The 15468-nt window shown below is 37.5% G+C and overlaps 1 pseudogene; it reads left to right on the forward strand.

The window, feature by feature from the left end:
* Positions 1-2048: 2048 nt before the first annotated feature.
* The window catches only part of LOC149143408 (putative disease resistance protein At4g33300), a 174765-nt pseudogene continuing 161345 nt past the window's right edge, over positions 2049-15468 (forward strand).

A 15468-nucleotide genomic window follows, 5' to 3' on the forward strand; every position in this document is an offset into this window, starting at 1 on the left:
GTCCAAAGATTTGGATGAGTGATTGCAGTACGCACTTCCTAAATGAGACGATCAGCGCGCTAATGGAGGAATTTCAGGTATATCACTAGAAGAGCACGCCTTATCATTCGCAGGATAATGGGATGGTGGAAGAATTCAATAAAGTGTTGGAGAATGCATTGACCAAGGTTTGCAATGCTCAGAGAAGTGATTGGGACCTGCACATACTGGCAGTACTATGGACCTATCGGACGATATGTAAGAAGTTGACTGGACAAACAACCTTTAGGCTTGTATATTGTGTTGAAGCAGTGATGCCCATGGAATAAATTGTGCCTAGTCTACGCATAGCCACACTCATGAGTATGACGGATCACGGAGCCCTGGAAGAGAGGCTCGCGTAGCTGGCTAAGCTTGAGGAAGAAAGATTTCTAGCTAGATTTCACCAACAGGTCCAAAAGCAGCACGAAAAAGCATGGCATGATTGACACATTAAGCTGCAAACCTTTAAGGTAAATGACCTAGTTTTGTTATACATGTTCAGCAAGTTTGATAAATTTCCAGGGAAATTCAGAATGCATTGGTTAGGGCCCTATGTCATTAAGAAGGTTATCAATGGTTGTGTGATGCTGCTGGTCAAATTGAATGGAGATCCCTTCCCAGGAAAGGTGAATGGTAGTCGCTTGAAGCCATACACCGGTGGTTCGGCCATGTGACTGTATGAAGGTAGCACAGTCTTAGCGCTCTAGGCAGCTAAAAAGAGCTGTGGGACTATAAACTACATTGCCCAAGTTGGGGAGCTATGCGATTGGAGGATTGTTCGAAGCAAGGAAGTGTCACAGGGCTCGCTACAACGCGAAGGGAGCTGTGCTACCCAAGGAGAAATCACACAGGTTAGCTGGAAAGTGATCGTTAAAGTCACTATTCATGATTTGACAGTAGAAATGTGGCCAAATGGAGTGGGCGACCGACATTTAAGATGGAATTTATGGATCATATCCTTGAAAATATGCTGCCAATTTGGAATTAATGAACTGAATTTTGGGGGAACGGTTGGATTTGAATTCAAAATGCCCTATAAATTACAGGTGGTTGTCCAACAAAAAACACTTGGCATTTCGAGAATTGAGTTGTTGAGTTCTCAGGTGCACATGAACCGCGAGCACTTCGAACTTTTGATAGTCAGTTCAGTATTTGAGACATTGTCGAAGGAGACACAGGAGTTCTTGCAAAACATCATGTTGGTGCCCACAGAAGCCATAGCTACCTAAGCAGAGGAGTCGGTGCCAGAAATTGATCTGGAGGCCAAAGAAGCTGCTCCCGAGGTTGCCGAAGTATTAGCGGAAGTCCCCAAATCACCAAGGACGCCAAGACCAATGCCCACGCCAACCAAGGAGAGTGCAAAGGACAAGAATGGGAATTAGCCTGCAATACCAGTGCATGCATTACCGAGAAGAAACCCACCGAAACCTACCGCATAGGAGAAGGGAAACGCCATCAATCTAGAGCCAAAGGAGGAAGAAATCGAAGATATCCCGATGGATGATGAGGATGTGGGAGTAGACATGGAGGAAGTTGAAGACCAGGGTGCTGACCCTATCACTCGGTTACTTGAGTACGTCCCTCCTCACAAGGTCAAGGCCAAGGTACCAAAGGATATTGACGATAGCAAGGTCCCCTTGCAAACTCCTCTACTATCGGATGAAATTGTTTTTGAAGGACCGCGCTTGGCATGGGTTCCTCTACTAAAACTTGAAGACTGGGACTTCACTCACCATGAGAAGTTGCCACACCTATCGACCGAGCAGTTGATGCGCCGCATTATCGATGCAACCACCAAGATGACTGCATTGGAGTTGCGGAAGTGGCTCTGAGTAGTAGACAAGGCAGGTTTTCTCAACTTGCTATGGGTGTCGCACTACAACCGCACCCCGATTACAGTATTGGTCATCAAGCATCTACTTTGCTTGGTGCATGATGCGTGTATATGGCTGGAGGAGCCAATGCCCATCACTGACAGGTTGATCCATAAGATCAAGCAGTTTTCGTACATAGGAAAAAATCTGGCCATGATATTTGGTGGAAATGGTGGTGTTCAATCCCTCGCGGATGCCATGAAGGAGAATTTTAAGCTAATAAAGAAGTTGTGTGGATATGCCATATCCAACATCTATGATCTTGTTGTAAAGGTGGCTACGCAAATCTTAGCAGGCAAGGGGGTGAGAAAGTGTCATGATGATGAGGTGTTGGCGCCTGTCATCGCACTAGCAGCCCAGTGCGGCGAAGGAGTTCAGTTCAATTGGGCAGACTATCTCTGTGGTGAGTTCCTTACGAACTACCGCGAAGCATAGGAGCTCAGCAAGACGTTCCACTACGCGTGGATCTTGCTGTCAATTGTGTTGGTAGCATGGGAGCTTCCAGAGGACAGCCAATTCCCTTCGGTCGCACCAGACCTACCAGAAGCAACAAAGTACGCTTCATTGTGGGTGACCAAGGTTGCGCAATGAATCAAGGACAACAAGATCGTCTGGATCTTGATGGAGATGAACATCCACATGGCCATCATTCGCAAACCGTGGTTGTCGCCTACGGTGTTTTCCAACCTACAGGGCTACATAGAGTTCAAAGCATATTTTCAGCATCTGGCCATAAGGGCGCGGAAGGACCCTGCACAGAAATGGTATTACTTGCCTTAACTAGAAACAGATTATGCCATTGATGTAGTACTTGATCGATGGCCGGCAGAGTGGTGCACCACAAAAAATTTGGCGGTGGGAGGGAGCAAGTCTGCCGTGCAGAGAAAGAAGGAGGAGGCTAAGCTAAAGATGACGTAGATGGCCGAAAAGAAAAAGAAGGAGGTCGTTGACAAGGCCTAGGCAAAGTGCGTTGCCGCTCAGCAGACAGAGAAGCAAATAGGAGGAATAAAGCGAGGCTCTGACAAAGGCGTGAGGTCGCCTTCACCTGAGACAAAGGTGGAGATGGATGAGCAGATAGAACAGCACAGCATAGACCCACAAGCGACGTATGCCTGCATCAAACGTCCAAGGGAGCAGGAGAAAGGAGGGCCTAGGAAGAAATCAAAGGCTACTAAAACATCACTGGACCCAATCACCCTCACCGAGGGTGATTTGCATGACATCAGTGACACTGTGATGGATGTCACCATGGAGGCCCTACAATAGTTTGAGCAGCAAAAACAACTAGTATTGGGGGCTATGCAGACACGTTTACAGGAGCTGTAGACCCATGCGCCACAGGCTGGCACGGTGTCTACCAGGCTTGCTATCGGCACTTCAGAAGCTGTCGAGATGCTTCATGCGAAGGCCTCCAACGTGATAGTGTTGCCTAATGGAGCATTGACCACAGAGAATGAAGCTGACAGGCCCACTGTTAGCACCCTAAAGGGAGTAGGGTTGAATCTAGTAGTGCTCCCTAGTGAAGCGCTCCACCTATTGTAGGATGGGGTGATTGTAGAATTGAGGGCCCGTGAGCACCGGGCCCTACAAGTGATTAGCGAGCAGCGGATTAACAATGAGCAGAAGGCACTACAACGAGACTTTGCCATCACCACTGTGACCGAGGCGACCAACCCGAAGAAGTGTATAATGCAGGTATTCGAGGAGGCATGCCAAATGGTCCTAGAGTTGGCCATTCTTGAGGAAGAACCAGTCGATGTGCGTGTTCGCAAGCTGGCCATGAGGGTGCACGACTCTCATACAGAAATAGCGAGGGTTCAGTTGGAGTTGAACCTGCAGACCACAGAGTTACAGTTGAAGGCCCATCCTTCAACTCTGCCAGAAGGAAAGGAGTAGTGGGTGACCTTTGTCATAGAAGCAGTAGCGGCGGTTGACAATGCAGTAATAGACTACACACAACTTTTTGAGCAGTCGTTCGAGGTGCTGACAAGCTTGCAGGATTACCCTAATGTACAATGGCTAGAGACAAAAGCGTGTGAGATACAACAGTGCTATGATGAGGTCAAAGGCATAGCATGAACCGTCGTGCTCACACAGATATTGGCGAAGCTGTAGGAGGCCAAGAAGCTAAAGGAACAGGTGGATGCAACGCTGCATAAGGAAGCAATGCTGAAGGCACGACTGAAGCCCTAGCTAGATGAGGTTTGCATGATGATAGCCTCTATTGAAGGAAACCTTGTGACTTTGCATGCAACTCAACAAAAGCTTTAGGCTGACAGTTCAAGAGCAGTGACCGAGCAAATGGTTGAAGACATGAAGTAGGCAACCGCACAATGCACTGTTGAGGTTGCGGTCATAAGGGTCGAGCTGGGAGGTCTTCACGCTAAGATCTTCGTGCCTGCTTAGTGACTCGAAGGTGAGCCAAAATGTTTATGTTGGGGGCCTGTTGGGAATGGGATCCCCCAAGGATAATGTTGGGGCTAAAAGCCCATGTTTTGGGTCGAATTTTGTAATAAAGTTGTAAAGTCTCCACATTTTGTGGTCATGGAGCGCGAAGGTGTCATGAGTCATAAAGGGTTGTCTGCCCTTGATTTTGTAAAATAAAGTCGGCTGTAAAGATCTAACCATGGTTTGCGGACCATGGGATTGTATAAAAAGAGCTAAGTAAGTAAGCTATAAGTAGTTCATATGAGTCATAGGTGATAGAAGAAGTCTTGAACGATAAGGAGAAAATTCTAAGTTTCGGATCTTAGTATAGGTAAAGGCTTTGCAACTGAGTGCGCAAAGGCCTAGGGTAGATGTCCACAACTGAGTGAGCAGACCCCTGCAGCTGTGTGTGTAGGGTGGATAGAGTCTGTAATCATCTAAAGATATCAATAAAGAGAGGCATTTTACAAATTTCGTGTCTTTGTTTCCTATTAATGCATCTTGTCATATTGGATATGAATTTCATTTATAATGCTTATATGATGCACGAATGTACGTAATTACGTTCAATAATTGAATACAAGTAAGAATATCTGTTTACGTGGTGCTAACTGTGATTGTGTAATAAGATAAGTACGACGTTTAAGATAATTTGGGAATCTGCACGCTACACTGCCCTAGCAGCGCGAAAGTACCTAAACCACAGGTAAGGGTTGCGCCAATGCCAATCGTACCCCTTTGCGGAGGTACTGAAGGGCGGAATAAATGGTTACACTGACAGAGCCCTAGAACTTAATGACCTGTGCGAGAGTAGGAATAAAAGGAATAAACCTACATCACCACCATCTTAGGGTGTGGAAAATTGGTTCCAGCATCCCCCCATACTGCTTCGAGTGAGACTTCGGTCCATGCTCTGTGGGATGATGCTGAAAGGGCCAGTTGTGTAGGGATTTGTTTGGCTAACTAATGATGAACCTGGGTCACGCCACACCAAGCCAACATGTGTTTAATATTGATCTGCATCTTTGAGCTTAATATCCAAGTCAATCTGTTATTTTTCTGCTTATTTCATCCAATTTGGAGTTTTACAAAATTTAACAATGTGCTACTATTTTTAGTTGTTGCTAACATTGGCTTAACTGTCATGACTGTCACTTAATTGTTGCCAACTCGTTACATGCTTCTATCAAGCTTTCAAACTACACCAAACTATTGTTAAACTAGATGTCAATTTTTCATGACATGCTAGGCCACAATGCTTTTTAATATTCTACCGACTCATTCATCCATGCACAACACTTTTTCGTATTCCTAAAGGCCTTCGTGACCGTTTTTAATTTCAACAAAAAAATTCTGCCAAAACTTTCAAATTGGCCTTTAACACCTTACACTTTGGCTCCCTTATTTTGTACCATATAACTAGGTCTCAGTGACCTTTAGCTAAGGCCCCTGGTCGCTAAGCCTTTTCAACCCTATGCGAGCCAATTCCCTATGTTAACGGCTTTGCATCGTTGGTCCCACGTCTACGTGAAGTGACCAACCACAAGCCCAAAGGTCAAAGCTCTCTATCTCCTAAACCTTTTTTTTCTACATGAAACAATACATGGAACTAGCTCTTAGTGACTCTACGAGCCTTCGCATCTCTTTTCAACTATCGTGCCCATGGTCACTCCTTGTGGCATAAGGCTTGGTGTGGGCACTTAGCCCGTAGCTCCCTATCTCCCGGCACATTCACTTATGTGTGTGTTAACAAACCCAATGGGGTCACCCTTTCAGGTTGACGTGTCCATGGGGACAACCTGACACTCTCTCTATTGGTTGTTTCTCTGCCTCCATGGCCCAATTCCTTCTACTTGGCACTGCTGCTAAATGCACAAAATTGGATCTTCTGGGATTTTGTCTTGTGGATTGAGATGTCTCGTGGGGTCTTCCTGCACATCTACGGTTGAATGTCGATTTGTGTTTTTTTTTACGTGTCCTGGTGCCTCCCTTCCAACAAAACCTTTTGCACACCACTAACAAATAGTTGGGTTCTTGCTAGCGGGTTGATGTCATAATGATGCCACTCTTGCCATGTGTTGACCTCTGAGTGATGAAACATGTCACCCGAAAATGGGCACTTTGGGTGCCCAAGAACCTTGAATATGCCTGCCACGTGTCCAAGATGACATCAACACCTAACGCTATCTCATCCAATCATGAGTTTCCACATGTATTCCTGGAGGAGATAGAAAAGGACCTTCAAGGGCTTGTTTTCCAACCATTTCCTTTGTTATTTTTCCTTTGGCCTTACTAACCTTTTTCTTTATTTTTCCACAAAAATCTTTGGACTAGCTCTCCGCTGCACTTGCCCCTTGTTATGCCTCTAGGAAATCACAATCGAGTGGGATCCACCCACTCTGTTACATCCCAACGCTTAGCCGTGTGTGCCCTACTTAAACTTCCGAGAATTACTTTTTGAGCTACCATTGTGAGGTGGGCTCCACCCGCTCAATGCATCTTAGCACTTTTCACTTGCACCACATTTGAAACCTCTAGGGTGAACCCTACAGGATGCCTCCATTGGGCCAACCTATATTGTGGGCTCCATTGCTCGCTCACCATTGGACAACGCTCAGTTGTCGTGTCTTGGCAACTCCTACCTTGTCGCTTAAACTTAGGCACCAAAAAAATTCCGTTAGGGTAAGCTCGTTGGGTGGGCTCCACCTATGGTCCAACCCACTGCTACCACGTCTTCTTGAATATCTCGCTTAGAGGTTCTACCTATATTTCCACTGAGTTTGGAATTTAAGCCAAGTTTGGCTACGTGCCAACAACTCCAGCTACCTTTAACTCTATTATGAAGGATTTGGTGTCACCAAACGTTAACTGGCTCGATTTTGATCCAGGAGTCCTTTTTAGGACTTCCATATAGCGTTGTAAATCTATTTTAGAGCTCTATCCATATGGGTGGCTTACATCTGTATCTGAGATGTTCTAGTTCTTCAAAGCCACTGCATTGATTCTTATCTGTTGCCCTTCTTGTGTGCTGTTGTGGTAAAAAACACAACCCCGCCAATATTGATATGTTCACTTCAAATAATGGGGACCCTTTCTATAAAAATTTTGGCTAAACACCTTTTAGGATTTTTATTTAGTTGATTATCCTACGCTTTTGATAATTTTTCATTTTCTTTGGATTCTTGTTTTGATTGCTTTGTTAGAATCAATTTTTTATAATCTTCCCATTGACATTTGTTTTGCCTCATTTGATCAACTGGTTTGAAAATGGTACTCCTTTGAAGTCTCATTATTTATCTAGCCTTAGTTAAAAATGTTATTTTTATTCTTTTTATTTATTTTTGGAGTGGCTCTAGTTTACAAAATTTCATAACTAAACTAAACATCATTAAATAAAGCCAAAATAAAAAACTGATATTTAACATTAAATTTTAAAATTAATTAAATTAATTATTATAATAAAATATAATTAATTTAATTAAAATTAAATCTTAATATTAAAAAAAAAATTACACACATATCGCAATATCGGATCCATCACTACTTTTATAACATGCACATTTGAAAAACCCCGATCAAAGTCCTTGCGATATGTGATAATGAAAAGACTTAAGGCATGAATGAAGGGCTTTTTATAAAGTTTTTATTTTTGTTTTGAGTTTCAAAGAACCCACTCATACGTATGAATGAAAGTAGGAAGGTAAGTTAGTTTATTTATTTTTTTTATTAGTTTTAATATTAATTAATTTAAATAATTAATTTTATATTAATTAATTTAAATATAAAATTTAATTAATTGAATTAAATTAAAACTTAAATATTATTTAGATTAATATTAAATAGTTTGTAAATAGTTAATTATGTTAATTAGTTAGATTAACATTAATTAATAATAGTTATTAAGTAATTAATTTAGTTTAATAATTAAATTAGGATTAATTATTAGTTAATTAGAATTCTAATTTAAGATTAAATTTTTAATAAAAAATTTCTGATTTTATAGCCCCCAAAACCCAAAACACGAAAACACTTATTAGAAAAGACATTTCTCGCAAATTTCCTTCTCACAAAGTCTTATTGCAAATTCTTAAAAGCCTTAACATTTGACAACCCAAAATGTGATATGTGATAAGGGAAAATGCGATGTGTTAAAAGGTTTTAATACAAAGTTTTTCACCCCTTATGCCTCTCGCACCTCCACCTCACTCACCCTCACGTCACCCTCACCTTACACTCCACTCACCATATCCCTCCATAATCTCACGTGGATGAATTAATAGGTTTGGATTGATTCCAATGGTTTGTAAAAACTAAATTTTATATTTTTTATATTATAATTATAATATTTATTATAATTTTAATATAATTTTAATTATAATATTAATTATATTTAAATTAACTTTTTCAAATCATTTGTATATTAACTTAATTTTGTAACTTAATTAATTTTTAATTAGATGATAATTAATTAGAATTAATTGTATGTATTAGTTAGTTAATAATTAAATTAGAATTAATTATTAAATAATTAGAATTCTAATTTAGAATTAGATTTTTAATTAAAATTCTCATTTTTAGTCCAGCGATAGAATTTCCAGATTTATGCCAGATTTGACTCATCGACTTTGGAAGCTCATAGAATGAGTTTCACTTGGCCAAATGAGGCCTATGATGGCTCATTGAAAAGATAAAATCAAGAAGAACATTTCTGAGGAGGTTTCACTAATAGATTTGGACATTAATTGGGTCAAAAATCATACAGAAGATCAAGCTCCGAATTTCTAAAACAAAATCAATTCTCTGAGTTATTTTCTGCATTTCCATTTGTCCGAAGCCTCTTCTAATTGCAGATTCGCTCATCAATAATATCTTTGGCCAATTAAACCATCCCAGGCATCAATAGAGAGTTTATATTTTATTTTCATTTATTTATTTAAATAGAATTTGATTGGATTTGTTTTAATGCCAGAAATGGTATTTTGATTTTATTGTTGCATCTTAATTTATTTTGATTTATTTTTGCAGGAAAACAGTAAAAGAAATATGAAGAAAAGGTCTTAATCAATGAGAATGCTCCAGAAATTAAAAAATCGAAATTTTTGAGCAAATAAAATGGGATTGGACAGATTTCTCTTCAACAAACTTTTCTCTCAAGAATTCCTGTGCAAATATTATAAATAGTAGATTGCAAAATGTAATAGGAGCGGCTCTCCTCTGCAATTCTGGAATTCTAAAAGCACTTTTGTAATAGGGATTTAGAGTTATAGGTGGGAGGAGTGGAATCTCAGATCTGGAGATTATTGAGGTTTTTCTTTTACATCCTGAGTTATGTATAATGAATAGAGTTTGCACTATTGTAGCTTTGCTTTTGAAAGCAGAAGCTTGGGCATTGTAAAGGACTATTAGAAACCGGAGCTAGAGAAATGGATTCAATAAATTGCTATTTCGAATACTATTATTTTAAATGCTGGTTTTATTTTATGATAACATGAATGGTGTCAATTTACTTACATATTTGTGCACTTTTGTCGGTATGGGTAATTTGCTTCTATTTTATGTTGTTATTTATCTCTGCTCTTATGAGCTGAATTCTGATTTCTGAGTAATTATTTACTCGTAAATCTGTCTTTTAATATTGGATGAATAAATAGTGATATGTTGTGAACTTCTTCCGCATATTATTGTTTAATTATTCAAGTTACTGATTAAATGATCAAGATCATTCTCTGAACTACTTCATGAGTGTTGTTGATTGATTATTTCAGTGAAAAGGTCTTAATAAGATGTGTTTGGTATCCATAATGTCAGTTAATTGAACTATTTCATTAACTTGATATTCATTATAAACGAGACATTTAAATCTCAATATTTTAAATACCTGCTCTTGGTTAGGTTAGATATACATCTGCCTAATTGAGATAGGATTAAGATAGTTTCTTTTACTTGCACTTTAGAACAAGTTTACATTTAGAGTAAATTCTACATTCTTTTAAGTCCTCTTCTCAAAGAGGCAAACTTTAGTAGTGGATTAGCTGAGCCCTAAATCAGCTTAAGGATCACTTTCTTGCCTGATCAACAAGAACGACGATCTGATGTCTCTTTTCCATTGGTGAATTAAAGTCATATTTTAAAGCTATTGGAGATTGAGAGAAGGTAACTGGACCTAGTTGAACCAATCAGAACCACCATTCCAAACGGAAAAGGAGCTGCTTTAAGGTCTGGAACGAGTGGTAATCCCCCATGTTTTTGCAGTGATTTTCAAGGCTTCAACATTTTGGCGCTAGAAGGAGGGCCTGAAACTTATTGTCTTTTGGAATCTTTTCAATTTTAACATTTTATTTAATCACGATGACTCCTCTTAAACTTCCAATTTGGAGTTGTATCCATAGATGTGCATCTTCCAATACTCCACCGAAGTGGTAAGACTCTTGTCTCTGGTAAAATTCAATGGTAAGAGAAACTCTTCTGCTTTTAATCATGTCCTTCAATTTATTCAATATGTTTCAAATTGTGATTTTCAAGGAATTGATGAAGGCATCTTATGCAGAATTTTTACTCTCACATTTGCGGCAGAAGCTAGAAACTGGTGTAGAACTCTTCCGGTTGCCTCAATTCACAGCTGGGATCAATTTGTTACAATTTTCATTTGTAGATTTGACAACTATAATTATGATCAGGTATATGATGATATTGAATATTTACGAAAAGAAAATGAGTCTGTTAGAGATTTTAATATTCGATTTCATTTGAATTGTTTAAAATTTAATGTCGAAGATGAACCTATGAAAGAAGAATCACTAGATTGGTTTGAACATAATTATTCTCTTCCTCCTATTCCCGATCCATATGAAATTAGTTCAAGCTTTGTTCCATCCCCTTCCAATATAGATGAGAAATCCAATTTGGATGTACAAATAAATTGTGATGAAGAAGTTTCAAAAAGCTTGGAAAATATTTCTAATCAAATGCAAGAAGACAACAACAACGATTTTGGAGAAAGATCCGCCTTGAAATCTGAAAGCTACTTTGATGTAAATTCAGAAAATCAGATTGCAAATCGGCTAGTGCAAGCAACAATCAAAGTAAATAATAGCATACAAACAGTTGTACAAATTTATGAATCTTTTCATGATGAGCAAATGCCGAGATCAGGAAGCAAAGTCTTCTTCAGAAAAGCATGAGCACACAAAGGAATGATATGGAATCTGAAATTTACAATGAGCATAATGTACAAGAATTCTCAAACATAGATATTTTTAAATGCATTATTTCAGGTTCACATTTTTCCCTTTATTCTGATATTTTTAATGATGGTAATTTATCCCCTCTTGGTATTAATGATATTTCGGAAAATAAAGATGATGGTCTAAATGAATTACAAATAAGCTTTTATCAAGATAGAGAAACAATTATTGATCACTCTTTTCCCATTAATGAACATGAAATTCTTGTCCCTCCTTGTTTTGATATACTGGATGAGATTGAAGGGAAATTGAGAGAATCTTGTGGAGTCATTTATGATAATTACTCTGACATTGAAGATGTTGATTTTTCTCGAGAAAATTATCAGAAACTTCAAATAACATTTGAGAATGAAAGACATTTTAATTTAGAAATTATTCCAACCAATCCTCATTCTAAAGTAGCAAATTATCTTTATGATTTCACTATTCAAGAAAATATTCCAATTTATGATTCATATCATGATCAAGCTTTCATTCTTGTTCATAATCATAATTCCCCTTCTAATTCACAAGTTGGCATTTGAAATTACTCTAATTCCATAATTCTGGCCAATCCTTGTGAAAAAAGAAATTATTTCAAAATGATCCCAATTGTGCTATAACATTAATTGTACAAATAGTGATTTCATTTTATTTTTGTTTCCTCACTTATTTTGTATAAAATCAGATTTAATTTTTTAGATTTTTGATACATTACGCTGGCATATTGAGCACTTTACTATCAAACATTCAATTGATGCATTGCCCTGTTGGAAAATTGAAGTTTTATATTATAATCAAGAGCATCAAAAACTATTTCAATTTCTATTTCTATCAATGCTAATGTTTTATCAAAAGCTTATATCTTCTCAAAGGAAATATCAGCGACAAAATGTATTTTTAGAAATCTGCCAACAATCCAATTTAATTAATAATTTCTCATTTCATTTGAAAGATTTCCATCCATTTTTCATTAATTCATTTGAAAAATATTTGGAAACTTTTCCTTCATGGAAGATTGTTAATAGCTTAACATTTTCACATAACACTAACAGTTTATTCCAGTCCTTTGAATCTAAAAGTTCATATCTACGATTTGGCATTTCATCTCCTCTTTTGAATATTTCCCAATTATTAATAGAAATCCATCCAAATTTCTATGATCCAATTAGTATTCAATTGGAAAGGAAATTTCAAGAGAAAAAGATTTTCATTAAGTTGCTAACAATAAATGTGCATTCTATTTACAGAATTATCTTTCTTAGTTTAGTTAGATTTGCATTTTTATTACTAACATTTGAATTGTACATACATGCAAGAATTAAAATGAGAAAATGGTTACATTGGAAATATGACTATACCTAGTCATTTTCATGTATATGGTTAGAATAGGAGTAGAGTTAATGTAGTTAATTTATTTTCAACAATTCTGCAGATAAAAATAAACCAAAGCAATCAGCCATTCTCATACATATTCAATGAAAACATTTTCTCCTTATCAAAAAATTTTAATTATTGCTTTCCTTTTTAAATTTCTTACAGCAATACCTCTACTATGCATATTTTGAATAATGTCTTGATTAAATTCAATTAAAGTTGCACTTTGCATCAATCGCCTCAAAGCCACTGTTGGGCTTCAGTTTTGATCTCATTTTGCTTTGATAAACTTATCTAGTTATCCATTTATCCCTCATTTTCACTTCATCCATCTCATTTTAATGAATATTTGATGTCTAATCAGGTATTTAGCTTTAATTTATCAATTTCTAAAGTTTTTATTAAAGTTTGATTTTAAGTGCAATTTTGGCAATTTCAGAAATTCCCGTAATCACTTCACGTTGGATATGGATGCAGGCCACTTCAGCACGAATGGGATGCATGAATAGGAAGCTTGGGAACTAGGACCAAGCCACCTATGCTTGGTTCCAACAGAACGAGTTTTCTTATGCCTTTTTGGAGCTAGTCAATCATGACTAGTCATCCAGAAATCCCATCTAAATAGGGCTGTTTTGGGATTCCATGATATTAGTCGTATTTCTTGGGATGATGGAGTTGGATTCGACTTGAATAGGTGGACTAAAGTAGATATGATTGTTAGAGTGATTTTAGATCAGTTGGTTTCATGAACTCATTATTTAAGAGCCACACTTTGATGGCTCAACACACTTGACATATGATACTATTATGCTGTAATATTTTTGGTTTAAAGACTTGAGTTGGAGACTTATGTTACTTTCATTTTGCTGATAAATACATGGATGTTTTGCTGATCTAAAGCTTCTGATATCATCTTCATAAGTGTGCAAAGCAAGGGTGGAGGGCCCCCACTCCAAGCTAAGTACACTTCCAAGTTAGACTAGTTTTATTTCATTGCAAATCTGGTTGATGATAGCTTTAGTTTTTCAAAGTCTTATTTCAGATTGTATCATGGTTATGAATAGTGATTGATTTCATTTGTTAATGGTTTATTCATCATCTAATTGAGTGGGAAAACAAGTGTTCAAGTTGGGCATTCTCTCTATGAAATGGTGAATTAGAATTAGTCTCTTTCATTTACATGCAAATGGTTTGTTTTCATTTAGATTTATATCTTGAGATGAATGAGTTATTATGGAAAGCTTTGAGTGTCTCTTAAGTTAAGAGCCTTTTTCATGTATGAATTATGCATCTTGAGTCTTTGATTATAATCTCTAATTCATTGAAGTAATACTTGAGGTGGAAGTAGATTTCTTGAGTCAAGAACTCTTCCAATGTTCCCTCTTTTGAGCTGATTGAATTAAGAGTTTTAATATATATTTCTTTTTAGTTTTTAATCATTTATCTTTCAAGCATTGATTATATTAGATCTTCACAAATAGTGGTTTGCCTCCAAGAATAAAACAACCCGGATTGATAGTAAATAATTGTGTTAATTTAGGAACATAAATTAGCCCAACATTTTGGCGCCGTTGCCGGGGAGGCAAATATCAACATCGTCAATAGAAAGATAAAATCCAAAATAAACAAAAACATTAGTTACATTTCATTTCTTTAATTATGTTTCTTTATGCCTAGAGTTAGAGATCCTCAAGGTAGATTTATCAAAAACCCCCCTCAAGTAGAGATAGGATCATCACATACACCTGTTACTGGTAATCCAATCATTGAAGAGCTGATTGAAAAACAAAGGAGTGGCCAAAGATTAACCTTGATTGAAAGGCAAACTTTGTCAGCTTGGGAAGCAAGGCAAAAACTCTCCACTTCCGGAAAACCAAAAGAGAAAGGAAAACAACTTGTCTTTCCACCCATCAATCCTCCTATCTTCCCACAAATTGAATCTCCACTTGAAACTCCACCTGAAATTGAAATAAATCAAACAATGGCAGAAGGACATGGATCAGTTCATCTTAATGATAATGAACAAAGAGCTGAAAATGAAAGACAAGAACGAGAATGGAGGAGGAAGAGAGAGGAAGACATGAAAAATGAAAATGATAGGAAACTAGAAAATGATAGAAAAAGACAAGAAGATGGACTTGACCAAGAATCAACATTTGGTTTCCCAATAATAGATACAAGTGCAATACTAGGAGAAGAAGTAAAGATGAAAAACATTCCACCTTCTGTGTTGCCGAACTTCTATGGAATGTCTACAGAAGATCCGGATTCATTCATGTTTGAATTCGATATCTTATGTAGAACATATGGCTATACTGATGATGTCCATAAGCTTCGTCTTTTTCCTGCAACATTAAAAGCAGCAGCATTAAAATGGTTTATGGGGTTAGGAGAACAAACAATAGCCTCTTGGGATGATATGCGAACTGTCTTCCTTAAGAAATACCAACCTTATTGTAGATCTAGAGATTCAAAGGAAGATGTGTTTAGAATGACACAACAAGAAGATGAAAATCTAGAAGAATACTTAGAACGGTTTGCATATA

The sequence above is a fragment of the Pinus tabuliformis genome, chromosome X (genome assembly GCF_031772625.1).
Source record: "Pinus tabuliformis cultivar Carrire ecotype Pingquan chromosome X, CPIR1, whole genome shotgun sequence".
NCBI classification, from domain to species: Eukaryota; Viridiplantae; Streptophyta; class Pinopsida; order Pinales; family Pinaceae; genus Pinus; species Pinus tabuliformis.